Below are 13,243 nucleotides of genomic sequence, written 5' to 3'. Positions count from 1 at the left end.
CAGATTAGAGGGCCCCCAATGGCATCAGCAATCAGGTAAGTGTTTAAGAGTATTTTTATACCCTGAACCCATTGAAAATGGGAAATCAGGGTATAATGGTTTTGTTAAAAGTATGTAACAGGCAGAAGGAGGCGTGGCAGACCCCACAAAGTATATATATTCTTGATCAGGGCGACGAGCTGAGTCGATTTGGCCCTGTCCGTCTGTCTGTCCGTCCGTCCGTCCGTCCGTCCGTCCGTCCGTCCGTCCGTCCGTATGTATGAACGCGTCGATTTCAGAAGATATAAGAGCTAGAGACTTCAAATTTTTTTTTAAATGTCCGTAATTACAGCGCGCATATCAAGTTTATCATTAAAAATCGCTAACTCATCCCGATCTTTTTTTATCGATAAAAAACCTTATCGAAAACCAGTTATAAAATTATATCTTCTACACCCTTATTGCTAGAGTCTCCAAATTTTTAATGTATGCTTATATGAAATTTATACAATTTCGGTTTTTGTTAAAATTTACCCCCCACCCTTAAATTCACCCCCTCACCCTCACTTTTGTAAAAAGCGTATTTCAAATACTAGAGACTTGTGCTTTGGCTATTACATGCATATCCATGTTATAATCATAATCTGAAAGTTTCATGAAGATCGTACGTCCACAAAAGTTATTAAGCAATTAAGTTCTCATAGTAAGCGCTCACTGCCGCCCATGCGTGTTTATGCCTGTGTGTGTATATGTATGTAATTGTTATGTGTATGTGTGTGTGTGTGTATGTATGCCTGTGTGTGCGTGCATGCGTGTGTGTGTGTGTGTGTGTGTGTGTGTGTGTGTGTGTGTGTGTGTGTGTGTGTGTGTGTGTGTGTGTGTGTGTGTGTGTGTGTGTGTGTGTGTGTGTGTGTGTGTGTGTGTGTGTGTGTGTGCGTGCGTGTTTCTTGTGTAAGCTGATAGACGCGAAAAATTATTGAAATATCTATTACTCCAAGGGTTCAGGGGATCTCGTAGTCGAGTAGTGTCGACTAGAGCTTTCTTGCTTGTTTATTTTTAATTTTTTTTATATTTAATGGCAGCTTATATTTTTTTCTGCATTTTTTTCAGGTTTAATTAATGATTTTTATTTTCAGCTATATTTTTTCAGATTTATTTATTGGCAACTAATATTTTTCCATCATTTTTTATACCCTGAACCCATTTTCAATGTGAAATCAGGGTATAATGGATTTGTTGAAATGTATGTTACAGGCAGAAGGAGGCGTGGCAGACCCCACAAAGTATATATATTCTTGATCAGGGTGACGAGCTGAGTCGATTTGGTCCTATCCGTCTGTCTGTTTGTCTGTCCGTATGTATGAACGCGACGATTACAGAAGATATAAGAGCTAGACACTTCAAATTCTTTTTAACATGTCCGTCATTACAGCGCGGATATTGAGTTTATCATTAAAAATCGATAACTCATCCCGATCTTTTTTCATCGATAAAAAACCTTATCGAAAACCAGTTATAAAATTATATCTCCAAACCTTTATTGCTAGAGTCTCCAATATGCAATTTATACAATTTCGGTTTTTGTTAAAATTTACTCCCACCCCGATGTTCACCCCCTTACCCACACTTTTGTAAAAAGCGACGACTGACTGACAGAGCGACGAAATGACAGAGCCACTGAACAACTGGACGACTGATTTACAGAGTGACAGAACCACTGAACAACAGGACGACTGACTTACAGAGTGACAGAGCCACTGAACAACAGGACGACTGACTGACAGAGCGACGAAATGACAGAGTGACACAGTGACAGAGCCACTGAACAACAATACAACTGACTGACATAGCGACAAAATGACAGAGCCACTGAACAACAGTAGAACTGACTGACAGAACGACAAAATGGCCGAGTGACAGAATGACAGTCACTGAACAACAATACAACTGACTGACAAAGCGACGAAATAGCAGAGTGACAGAACCACTGAACAACAGGACGACTGATTGACTAAGCGACGAAATGACAACGACAGAGTGACTGAGTCAGTGACGAACAGTACAACTGATTGTCAGAGCGACGAAATGACCAAGTGACAGAGTCACTTAACAACAATAAAACTGACTGACTAAGCGACGAAATCACAGAGTGATAGAGCCACTGAACAACAGAAAGATTGACAGAGGGACGAAATGACAGAGTGACAGAATCACTGAACAACAGTAGAACTGATTTACAGAGCGACGAAATTAACGAGTGACATAGTGACAAAGTCATTGACGAACAGTACAACTGACTGACATAGCGACGAAATGACAGAGTGACACAGTGACAGAGCCACTGAACAACAGGACGACTGACTGACAAAGCGACAAAATGACAGAGTGAGAGAGCCACTGAATCATTTGTCAGTTATATTTCAGTAACACGAAGCTAGAAAGCAGCAGCAGAGACCCAGTAGTCAACTAAAGCTCAAATGCAACGGGCTCAAAATTTGAGTGCGATCTTGGATTTGAGTGACAGTCGCCCTATATAAAGGGCAGCAGCTGCAGCATTTCTTCAGTCATCCAGGCATGGTGGGGATCAGCAGATCATGCAGTCAAGTGAAGTGAAGTGAAGTGAAGTGAAGTGAAGTGAAGTGTAGTGTAGTGTAGTGTAGTGTAGTGTAGTGTAGTGTAGTGTAGTGTAGTGTAAAACGGATCGACGGGCGGACCGACAGACCGACAGAAGTGACTGAGCAACAAATCGAAAAAACGACAGTGCCACTGAAGAACAGTACAACTGAATGACAGAGTGACGAAATGACAGAGCGACAGAGCCACTGAACAACAGTACAACTGATTGTCAGAGCGACAGAATGACAGAGTGACAGAGTCAGTGACGAACAGTACAACTGATTGTCAGAGCGACGAAATGGCCGAGTGACAGAATGACAGAGTCAGTGACGAACAGTACAACTGATTGACAGAGCGACGAAATGACTGAGTGACAGAACCACTGAAGAACACTACAACTGACTGACAGAGTGACAGAACCACTGAAGAACAGGACGACTGACTGACAGAGCGACAAAATGACAGAGTGACAGAGCCACTGAACAACAGGACGACTGACAGAGCGACGAAAGGACGCGTTTTTTTGCCGCCTTTTTTGGCGCCTTATGTAAGGGTGATTGGTGAGGGGGGAATAGAGGGAGTGCGTACTCACCAATATCCATCCTCTTATTTATCCATCCTCTTGTCGGCGTCCGGCTCCTCTGCGCTGGGCATAATGTAGGCGGCGGCGAAGTCTTCATCCCGGCCAACCGAGATTGGCGATGATTTATTTGCGTCTTTTGGCATCTTGTATAGTTTTGTTGTGTGTAGTTTTTGTGGTAGTTTTGTTGATTATTTGTAGTCTTTGTTTTATTAGCTTTGTTTGTGTCTGTTTTGTTTGTACTTAGTGGCCGTTTAGTAGTTATTTTAATATGTTTAACATTACTAACATTTAAAATTTAACATATAAAACAACACTAACACGTAGATTAACACTTATTTAGTTTAATTTGCTTTTAGATTTGTTTTATGTGGTTTAAAACTCGTTAACTTTCATTAAATTTATGTATATGTGTGTATGTGTGTGTGCGCACATATGTAATGGACACTTTTAAGTTGTGTTATTTTCGTTATTTTTATTTAAATTTAATTTTAGGTTGTAGCAGTTGTCACATCGGTAGTTGTTTAATGTTGTAATTTTGGTTTTATTTTGTTTTAAATAGAAACTTGCTAGTTGTGTGTTGTTTTATGTTTGTATGTACGTAAATATGTAACTATGCACATAGAAAATGGCCACTTTTCAGTTAATTTTATTTTAGTTTGTCACACTTTTGTTTTTAGTCGTATGCACACACAGAATGGCCACTTTTTAAGTTGTAGATAAAATTTTTGTTTTTATTTGAATTTAGTTTTTTATTGGTACATTAGTTGCTGCAGTAGTTGCTTTTTAATTTAGTTTTTACATATTAATTCGTAATGACATTTGTGAAACAAAGACAATTACAATTAGTGAGAAATAAATTAGCATTTAACATTAAACATCAACTTAATCTACTTATTTCTATTTTGCAGGTACATGGATTGGCAGCAACATGGTCATCATCTTCATCGCTGGATCGTGGCAGCTCGTCAGATAAGTGGTGCAATTAGTTGTCATCTTTCCAGTTAATGGCTTGTGGTTTCTTTGCAGTTAGCGGCTGGAATCGTTGTCATCTATGGATATGTTGTAGGCGTGCGTCCCGCGCAGCTCATCGTCCAGATTGACATCCTTATGCGCTTGTGCGTGGCCAGTGTGCCTCAACAGTCGGACCGGCTGTGTCTGAGGTACTGACATCAATCATTGGCATGCACCGACTGCCGCGTACCCTTCCAACTATGTCAGAGGTAAGTGGAAAATATTATTAGTAAAGCATACCATATGTTTTGTAATGTTTTACTTTAGGATTTGGCATGTTTTTTAATATTTTCTTTTTTCTTTTCAGATTAGAGGGCCCCCAATGGCATCAGCAATCAGGTAAGTGTTTAAGAGTGTTTTTTATTTTTAATTTTTAATTTTTTTTTTTCTTGTCAGATTAGTTGACCCCCATTTTAATCAGCAATCGGCAATCAGGTAAGTATATGAGAAAAAACATTTTTGTTTCATATTTAATGACAGCTTATATTTTTTCTGCATTTTTATACCCTGAACCCATTGAAAATGGGAAATCAGGGTATAATGGTTTTGTGAAAAAGTATGTAACGGGCAGAAGGAGGCGTGGCAGACCCCACAAAGTATATATATTCTTGATCAGCGCGATGAGCTGAGTCGATATAGCCCTGTCCGTCCGTCCGTCCGTATGAGTGCGTCGATCTCAGAAGTTACAAGAGCTAGAGAGCTGAAATTTGGCATGAATACTCGTGTGTACCATACGCAGTACGAGTTTGCTTTATTTTTTTCGATAAATCATCCGATAACTTTTTTATCGAGAATAATCGAAAAATTGATTTTGTTTTTTCAGCCTCATTAGAATACTATTAAACCTGGAGACTTCAAATTTGCGTTGTATATGAAGTTAATGGATACAAAGATTTTGTAATTTACAGATTTTGGATACCACGCCCCCTTCGCCCCCAATTTGTAAAAAAAATTTCAAACACTAGGGACTTGTGCTTTGGAATGTACATACATTTGAGCATTATGATTACCCTCTCAAAGTTTCATGAAGATCGTACGTCTGCAAAAGAAATTATTTGACAAATAAATTCTCATAATATTGCCCACATTGCAGCGCAGCCCAAGCGCAGTCGCTGCTTACTGCGCAGTTAGCAGAGCGCAGGCTTATGCGTGCGTGTGGATGCATGTGTATGTATGTGTGCATAAAAGAAGTGCAGAATGATTAGAATATCAGCTTAGAGGGTTTAGGGTATCTCCCAGTCGAGCAGTCTCGACTGGAGCCTTCTTACTTGTTTCAGGTTTAATTAATGATTTTTTTTTCAGCTATATTTTTTCAGATTTATTTATTGGCAACTAATATTTTTCCAGCATATTTTATACCCTGAACCCATTTTCAATGTGAAATCAGGGCATAATGGTTTTGTTGAAATGTATGTAACAGGCAGAAGGAGGCGTGGCAGACCCCATAAAGTATATATATTCTTGATCAGGGTGACGAGCTGAGTCGATTTGGCCCTATCCGTCTATCTGTCCGCCCGCCTGTCCGTCTGTTTGTCTGTCTGTATGTATGAACGCGTCGATTACAGAAGATATAAGAGCTAGACACTTCAAATTCTTTTTAACATGTCCGTCATTACAGCGCGGATATTGAGTTTATCATTAAAAATCGATAACTCATCCCGATCTTTTTTCATCGATAAAAAACCTTATCGAAAACCAGTTATAAAATTATATCTCCAAACCTTTATTGCTTTTTTTTTTTTTGATTTACTCCCACCCCGATGTTCACCCCCTTACCAACACTTTTGTAAAAAGCGACGACTGACTGACATAGCGACGAAATGACAGAGTGACAGAGCCACTGAACAACAGGACGACTGATTTACAGAGTGACAGAGCCACTGAACAACAGGACGACTGACTTACAGAGTGACAGAGCCACTGAACAACAGGACGACTGACTGACAGAGCGACGAAATGACAGAGTGACACAGTGACAGAGCCACTGAACAACAATACAACTGACTGACATAGCGACAAAATGACAGAGCCACTGAACAACAGTAGAACTGACTGACAGAACGACAAAATGGCCGAGTGACAGAATGACAGTCACTGAACAACAATACAACTGACTGACAAAGCGACGAAATAGCAGAGTGACAGAACCACTGAACAACAGGACGACTGATTGACTAAGCGACGAAAAGACAACGACAGAGTGACTGAGTCAGTGACGAACAGTACAACTGAATGTCAGAGGGACGAAATGACCGAGTGACAGAATGACAGAGTCACTTAACAACAATAAAACTGACTGACTAAGCGACGAAATCACAGAGTGACAGAGCCACTGAACAACAGAAAGATTGACAGAGGGACGAAATGACAGAGTGACAGAATCACTGAACAACAGTAGAACTGATTTACAGAGCGACGAAATTAACGAGTGACATAGTGACAAAGTCATTGACGAACAGTACAACTGACTGACATAGCGACGAAATGACAGAGTGACAGAGCCACTGAACTCAAAATTTGAGTGCGATCTTGGATTTGAGTGACAGTCGCCCTATATAAAGGGCAGCAGCTGCAGCATTTCTTCAGTCATCCAGGCATGGTGGGGATCAGCAGATCATGCAGTCAAGTGAAGTGAAGTGAAGTGTAGTGTAGTGTAGTGTAGTGTAGTGTAGTGTAGTGTAGTGTAGTGTAGTGTAAAACGGATCGACGGGTGGACCGACAGAAGTTGTAGCAGTTGTCACATTGGTAGTTGTTTAATGTTGTAATTTTGGTTTTATTTTGTTTTAAATAGAAACTTGCTAGTTGTGTGTTGTTTTATGTTTGTATGTACGTAAATATGTAACTACGCACATAGAAAATGGCCACTTTTCAGTTCATTTCATTTTATTTATTTTATTTCAATTTTGTTTCAGTTTGTCACACTTTTTTTTTTAGTCGTATGCACACACAGAATGACCACTTTTTAAGTTGTAGATAAAATTTTTGTTTTTATTTGAATTTAGTTTTTTATTTGGTACATTAGTTGCTGCAGTAGTTGCTTTTAATTTAGTTTTGGCATATTAATTCGTAATGACATTTGTGAAACAAAGACAATTACAATTAGTGAGAAATAAATTAGCATTTAACATTAAACATCAACTTAATCTACTTATTTCTATTTTGCAGGTACATGGATTGGCAGCAACATGGTCATCATCTTCATCGCTGGATCTTGGCAGCTCGTCAGATAAGTGGTGCAATTAGTTGTCATATTTCCAGTTAATGGTTTGTGGTCTTTTTCTGTTTGTATGCCTTGACAGAACACACATTAATGATCTCTTATTCCCTTTCCTCTCATTCATATTAGCTGTCCAGCAGCTAGATGAAGAGGAAAAGAGAAAATAGAGATGCTCTTTATTCATACAATACTTTGACAATAGTATTTTCTTAGAATTAAAATTGCGCCTAAAAGATACTTTAAAAAATATACATTCGGTCGATATTTAGCGAAACTATGATTAGTTTAAATGGCCACAAGTGCAACAAAAGATAGCAGTGCACCATTGTGATATATGTGTACGTATAAAAGAGCAGATCAGAAGTAGATGACATTGATATGCTTAAATTGCTAGTTGTAAACTAATGAGTAAGATAGAGTATAAGTATTATAGATATATATATATAAGTAGTAATAATTAATATTTCTGTTCGTATGTCTACAAAGAACACACATTAGTGATCTCCGCCTCTTCCCATTCTCGTACATGAACAGCTGACCTGCAGCTGCATGATGAGGGGAAGAGTACGGGGATACTCTTTATTTATTTAATACTTTACAATAGCATTTTTTTATAAATATAAATAGCGCCTATGAGATAATTAAAACTAAAAAGGACTATATTTGTCGAAACTTTTCATTAAATGATTAAATTTAAATGGCCATAAGTGCACAAAAATAACAGTGCAGCTTAATTTTACAAAATACAAATAAAAAGAGCAAGTTAAAGATAATTCAAAATAACAATAAAGTGCTTGAGTAGCTTACAATAGACTAATTAGATGAGTAAGATATAAGTTTAACAATAGTAATAGATGGCATTAATTAATATAATTCAATTTTTTTTTTTCATTTATAAGCATCTACAAGATGCACAGAGAAAAATAGCCCCAAGTGGCCAATTGGAATAATAGAGAAAAGTCGAGACAAAGTCTGGTCATTTTCTCCAATACGGGCTCAAGCTAAAATTAGCTGAAATTACAAAAAGTAAATGATAATTAATATAGATAATTAAATAAAAATAGTTTAACAATTCATTTTAGCAGTTTTGATTTCATTAACATTCATTCGATATATCGCAAGTGCAATTGAGTAAGTGACGATGCACCCCTGGCGTTGTGCCTATCGGGGTGCATAATCAAAACAAAACAAAAACAGCTGATTGAAAATTGCATTAAATGCAAATTTTATGCTGCTAATTGGTAAGTTTAAATATTAACAAGTAAATAATTGAAATTAATGATATTAATAATTAATATTAATTAATTATTATCTTTTTATATTTATGTGGCTGCTGTCATTCGGAATACAGACGGGCGCAATACTGGATATAGCAGGATTGCATTAATTGCAAGCTGACTAGCAGGTGAGTTTTTTTTTTTTTTTTTTTTTTTTTTTTTTTTTTTTTTTTTTTTTTGGTTGAATAGTCAGGTCTGCTCAAGGCTGTGCCCTAGACTGACTGACTATATTTATTTATTTACTGCTATACTACTGTATAATATAGTAAATTTGTTGACGCCTACTGTGTGTAGATCTCAAATGTGAGTTTTACATTAGATGTGAAGTGACATACAAAAGTAGTTTGATAAATTTTGTGTAAATTTGTTGACGCCTACTGTGTGTAGATCCCAAATGAGTGTTACATTAAATGTGAAGTGACATACAAAAGTAATTTGATCAATTTTGTGTAAATTTGTTGACGCCTACTGTGTGTAGATCCCAAATGTGAGTGTTACATTGAATGTGAAGTGAAATACAAAAGTAGTTTGTTTAATTATGTTTCAGTGAATGTAAAGATTTCTTGATTAAGAATTGCATCCGGCCAGGAAACGTCATCTCTTCCGGGATTGGCAATCTGTTTGGGATTCAAAATCTGTATGGAACCAGTATTTTAACTGGAGCCAGCATCCTGTCTGGAACCGTCGATTTGAATAAGATTGACATCTCGACTAGAGCCAATATTTCGACTGGGAATGGAATTTTGTCTGTAGCCAACGACCTGATTGAAACCATTATTTTGACTGGAGCCAGTATCTTGCCTGAAACTATCGTTCCGCCTAAAACTGATATTCTGATATGAGTTGAAGTTCCGATTTGAGTTAACTGCATTATTAGAAGGGATAGTAGTATCATATATGCAACCATGTGCCCATCTCTGCTTGGCCTGTAATAGTTCCCATTTCCGCTTAAATATGTCCGATTGCAAGTGATTGTTGAGCATCACGGAGTAACGCTTCCACTTCAGCCGTTGCGGAATGCACGGGTAGTTACCAATTCGTCTTGCCTCAGGATTGGGATGAGCAAGAAGCCGGCTCACATATTTATAACACAGTTTATTATAGATGCTTTCAACAGTGTCTACTTGCAGATCTATATGAAGTGTGTTATTACTGACATACCACGGTGCACCAGTTATTTCCCTAAGTATTTTATTTTGTGCTATTTGCAGCTTATTAAATCTGGTCTCGCATATCAGCGCGCCCCATATAGGTAGAGCATATTGCCAAATTGGCGCAATAAGCAGCTTATATAGTAATATTTTAAGTTTTAGTGGCAGCTTACTTCTAGCTCCAATTATCCACTTTAATTCTTTAGTTCTCGTTCTAAGCTTGCCAATTATATTATTAATATGAGTTTTTAACAACAGTTTGTTATCCAGCTGTATGCCCAAATATCTATGGCTAGTTTTGTTGTCAATATTATTACCCGCAATTGTGACAACACTCTGATGATCATATTGTACTTGTCGAATTGAATGTATCACATGAACTGTTTTGGAATAGTTGAGTTTGATACACCATTTTTTTCTAGGTGAGGTGCCTGCTGGCGGCTGCGCTCTCGCGACCGATCTCGCTGCCGTCCAACTAGCAATTGGCTGGGCTGCCCACTCCTGTCACTCACCACCACCAGGCATGGCAGGGCGCGGGCTGTAAATATCTCAATCGATACCTAGTATCATTTGTTTAGAAATTAAGTGGCGCCTGAAAACATGCTACGCAGAGCAGTCAGGGCTCGAGTTGCTAGGGAACTACTCAGCCAGGGCTGAGAAGCTTATTGACATTACTATCGTAATATATGAATGTTATCGATGTGCGATCATTTTGAATGGCGAACTTAGAGCTATTGTGACTTAGAACTATATTTACAACTAACAATAGGAAAACTTAAATTAACTTAGCTAATCATACTAATTATTTTCTTTTTATTTACAGGTGAGGAGACATCTAGGCGAGGAAACCATCAGGACCATCAGGGGCGGACGGCTTCCGTCAGTGGCAGCATAATCGGTGGAAATTATGCAGGACAAGATGAATGGCTGCTGGCACCGCAATGTGGACCAGCGACACATGGTAAATATTAGGCATCTCGAGTTTGCTGGAGACTAGCACCAGCATCACCAGATCCTCTAGTGGCAGGAAGCAGGTAAGTTTACATCATTATTGACAATTTACTGAAATCTGTTCAATTACAGGTTCAGCAAATCAACTGCATCCATCGGCAAAGCAGGTATGTGGTCATGATTATTGGCAATTTTACTGAAATCTGTTCAATTACAGATTCAGCAAATCAACTGCATCCATCGGCAAAGCAAGTAAGTGGACATCATTATTGGCAATTTACTGAAATCTGTTCAATTACAGATTCAGCAAATCAACTGCATCCATCGGCATCATCTGGGGCATCCAGGATTTGGACAAGTCAACTGGTAGGATACACTGGCTGTCTGGCATTTTCTAGGTGAGGTGCCTGCTGGCGGCTGCGCTCTCGCGACCGATCTCGCTGTCGTCCAACTAGCAATTGGCTGGGCTGCCCACTCCTGTCACTCACCACCACCAGGCATGGCAGGGCGCGGGCTGTAAATATCTCAATCGATACCTAGTATCATTTGTTTAGAAATTAAGTGGCGCCTGAAAACATGCTACGCAGAGCAGTCAGGGCTCGAGTTGCTAGGGAACTACTCAGCCAGGGCTGAGAAGCTTATTGACATTACTATCGTAATATATGAATGTTATCGATGTGCGATCATTTTGAATGGCGAACTTAGAGCTATTGTGACTTAGAACTATATTTACAACTAACAATAGGAAAACTTAAATTAACTTAGCTAATCATACTAATTATTTTCTTTTTATTTTTCTGTTTGTATGCCTTGACAGAACACACATTAATGATCTCATATTCCCTTTCGTCTCATTCATATTAGCTGTCCAGCAGCTAGATGAAGAGGAAAAGAGAAAATAGAGATGCTCTTTATTCATACAATACTTTGACAATAGTATTTTCTTAGAATTAAAATTGCGCCTAAAAGATACTTTAAAAAATATACATTCGGTCGATATTTAGCGAAACTATGATTAGTTTAAATGGCCACAAGCGCAACAAAAGATAGCAGTGCACCATTGTGATATATGTGTACGTATAAAAGAGCAGATCAGAAGTAGATGACATTGATATGCTTAAATTGCTAGTTGTAAACTAATGAGTAAGATAGAGTATAAGTATTACAGATATATATATATAAGTAGTAATAATTAATATAATTCAAATATAAGTAGTATAAATATGTAAGTAGAGATAATTAATATAATTAAATTCATTTACAGCTGCATCTATGAGATGCGCAGATCAATTAGCTGCCATAATGCCGCCATTCAATTGAATGAGAAAATTCAAGACAAAGTCTAGTCATTTTCCCCATAGGTTGTTTAAGCTAAATATAGTATTAGTAGTATAAGAGTAATATAATTAATAGTAATAGTTGTCTTCATTTCAATATTTGATTTTCAATAGGTTTTTCATTTCATTTTAGCATATTTAATTTAGTTAAAATTTATTAGATACATCGTAAGTGCGATCGTGAAAGTGATTGTGCATCCCTGTCTATCGATATGCAAAGACAAAACATATGTTTGAAAAGCATATGGTGCGAAAAGTGAAGTGCATTAATTGCAAAATTGCAACTGGAAAGTATGTTTCTAATAAGAATACTAATAAAAGCATTAATAATTGAATATTAATTAATTCATTGTTTTTTACAAATTGCAGCAGCTTACTACCAAGTACAAGAGAGTATGTGCACTACAAGGCAGAGATGTGTGTGAAAGCAAGCTAACTGCAAGGTTATGTTAATTATGCAAATGTAAATAAAAGTGTTGATACTTAATATTTTTGTTTTTCTTTGCAGTATATCATCCAGTGGTACAAGAAGAAGTAGCTGAGAAGACTCCGCGTCCCAAACATCGAGTAGTGCCGCTAGTTTAGTTAAGTGCGTTTGTGTTGATATTAGTCAGTGCACTGTAGTATTTGTTTACTGCATGTATGCCTATACATGCAAAATAAAACTTTAATTGAATATAAATATCCAATTTGAGTTTTATTTGCTAGAATACCCTTTATAGGATATGTGCAGTCGATCCAATTTACAGGTGAGTTGTTGCATATACTGATGGCCAATTTGAATTCTAATTGAATTGCATATTCTTTTTTAGCGTATATGCTGCAATCAGTTGCTTGAAGACGACCCGCTTTGCTCAGCCGGAGGGTTGTCTGGATTTGTGTTGTGTGTGCGCAAAGTGCTTGTAGTGGGTGGCAACGGCGCCAGTTGCTGGAAGATTGGCAGGCGCGACTGTGAGGCAGCTGCGTTGCCTATGTTGAGGGCCACCCCTGAAGAGGATGAGTGTGTGGCAGCATCATTTGGTGGAGCGTCGTTGCGACGAGCTGCATTGTTGCGAAGAGCCTCGTATCTGCGTCGGGCTGCTATTCTGCGAAGGTTTTCGCTTGTGTTGCGTGTTGAAGCT

The 13,243-nt window shown here is 38.0% G+C and overlaps 2 long non-coding RNA genes across 7 annotated transcripts; one reads left to right on the top strand and one right to left on the bottom strand.

The window, feature by feature from the left end:
* Positions 1–1,419: 1,419 nt before the first annotated feature.
* Positions 1,420–4,738, bottom strand: LOC149267751 (uncharacterized). The gene is made up of 2 exons (XR_016271465.1): positions 4,452–4,738; positions 1,420–4,387 (listed from the first exon to the last, which is right to left on the bottom strand). It is a non-coding gene; the product is annotated as an uncharacterized LOC149267751 (long non-coding RNA).
* A 3,137-nt stretch (positions 4,739–7,875) lies between these two features.
* Positions 7,876–12,806, top strand: LOC149267750 (uncharacterized). 6 transcript variants are annotated; one of them, XR_016271460.1, is made up of 7 exons: positions 7,876–8,811; positions 9,231–10,795; positions 10,918–10,952; positions 11,003–11,037; positions 11,087–11,301; positions 12,256–12,413; positions 12,492–12,806. It is a non-coding gene; the product is annotated as an uncharacterized LOC149267750 (long non-coding RNA). The 6 variants fall into 6 exon arrangements; XR_016271459.1 differs by lacking the exon at positions 12,256–12,413 and having other exon boundaries at positions 10,918–10,948; XR_016271462.1 differs by having other exon boundaries at positions 7,876–8,647; positions 8,758–8,811; positions 10,257–11,301.
* Positions 12,807–13,243: the final 437 nt, after the last annotated feature.

The sequence above is a fragment of the Drosophila arizonae genome, unplaced genomic scaffold, assembly GCF_054131065.1.
Source record: "Drosophila arizonae isolate 15081-1271.41 unplaced genomic scaffold, UAZ_ARI_1.0 ARI_Backbone_107, whole genome shotgun sequence".
NCBI lineage: Eukaryota > Metazoa > Arthropoda > Insecta > Diptera > Drosophilidae > Drosophila > Drosophila arizonae.
The sequence above is the reverse complement of the archived record's forward strand: the minus strand, read 5'-3'. Positions and strand labels throughout refer to the sequence as shown.